Genomic DNA, 2,063 nt, shown 5'->3' with positions numbered 1-2,063 from the left:
TCAGTAACCTTCATAATCATGAAATAACTCAAAACCATATTAATGCACAGAATATGGAAAAGCCTTTTGTTCCACATCCATTAGTCATGAAAGAACTCATAGTGAGGTGAAAGCCTACAAATGTAAGGTATGTAAGAAAACCTTCAGTCATTCCATTCATCTTCATACGCATAAAATAACTCAGAGGGAAAATCTATGAATGTAAGAAATGTGGGAAAAGATTCAGTCCTTTAAAGGACATACAAAGGCTCAAACTGATGAAAGACCTTATACATGTGAGAAATGTGGTAAAGCATTCACTTTTTGCAAAAGCATGAAAGAACTCATAATGGAGTTAAACCCTATGAAATTAAGCATGTGGGAAAGTATTCAGTCCTTCCATTCACTTTCATACCTATAAAATAAGTCATATTGGAGTGAAATCCTTTAAAAGTAAGGAATGTGGGAAAAGATTCAGTTGTCTCAAGCCTTTTGAAGGACAAAAAACACTTGTGAAGACCTTTATACCCGTAAGAAATGTGGGAAAACATTCACTGTTTCCTCTTGGAAAAGCACAAAAGAGCTAATACTGGAGAGAAATCCTATGAATGCAAGAAATGTGGGAAGGTCTTAAGTTGTTCCAGTTTCCTTTGTGACCATCAAATAATTCATATTTGTGATAAACTATGTATGTAAGGAATGTGGGAAAGCCTTCTGTCATTCCCATTCTCGTCATAACCATGAAAGTAGTCATACTGGAGGAAAACCAGTAGTATGGTGAATGTTAAGAATGTGGAAAAGCCTTCAGCTTTTGCAGTTCCCTTTGAGTCTATGAAAGAATTTTTAATGGAGAGAAACCCTATGAATGTAAGGAATGTAGGAAAATGTTCTGTTGTCTCAGGTCTTTTCAAAGACATAAAAAGACTTACACTGGTGAAACATCTTGTTTATGTAAGAAATGTGATAAAGCTTTTACTATTTCCCATTCCCTTCAAAAACATGTATGAAAGCATTGCAATAAATTCTTCATTCCTGTCATCTTTGTAATCATGAAACAACCTATATTGGAGTGAAATCCTATGAATGTAAGGGATATGGGAACACTTTTTTGTTCTCTTAGTAGACATGAAAGGATTCATACTAGAGAAAAATCCTATGAATTTTAAAAATGTGGTGAAACCTTTAGCCATTTGACTTACCTTCAGAAACTGAAAGAAGTTATACGGAGAAAAACTCTATGAATTAAAGTAATAAAGACTTCACATATTCCAGTTCCTTTCAAAGGCATGGAAGAAATCATACTGGAGAATAACCCTATAAATGTAAAAAATGTGGTGAAACCTCTGGCTGTTCGAATTACCTTTGAAAACTTGAAAGAATGCATACTGGATAGGAACCTTATGAATACAAAAAATTGTGATAAAGTCTTCAGATGTTCCAGTCATCTTCAAAAATATGTTAAAACCTCATGAGGAGAGAAACCCTATAAATGGAAGAAATGTAGGGAAGCATTTAATTTTCCTTCAAAGACATAGATGGAGTTACAAGAACTAAATTGGAGAAAATCCCCTATGACTGAGAAATGTGGTTTGAAAATATAAAAGGACTTACACCAAAAAAGGCATTATGAATGTAAGAAATGTGATAAGGCCTTTATTTCTTTCAGTTGCATTTGATGACATAAAATAGCTAATTCTGAAGAAAAACAATGTACAAAATGTAGGAATGCCTTTATTTTTCTTATATTCAATTGTAGACAAATAATCATGTACACTGGATATGGACCTTGTAAACGTAATACACACCTGATTAAAACTGTCTATGTATGAAAAATACACAAATGTTCTCAATTTTAAACAAACTACTTTAAAAGTCATGAGACAACTCCTAGTAGAATGAAGTTCTACAAATATAAGTAATATGAAAAGCCTAATGCAAATTAGTTATTGTATAATGCTTGAAAAAATTGCAACATGAATAAAATATTAGTTATACACATACTGTGTTTATCAGTAGCTCGTTCTTAAAGAAGGTCTCCTTGCATGTGCAAGGAAATGTTGAGACAAGAATTCTATAGATACTTT

Source organism: Carlito syrichta, unplaced genomic scaffold, assembly GCF_000164805.1.
Source record: "Carlito syrichta isolate Samal-C Ts95f unplaced genomic scaffold, Tarsius_syrichta-2.0.1 Scaffold107969, whole genome shotgun sequence".
Taxonomy (NCBI): Eukaryota; Metazoa; Chordata; class Mammalia; order Primates; family Tarsiidae; genus Carlito; species Carlito syrichta.
Note: the sequence above shows the minus strand (reverse complement) of the source record.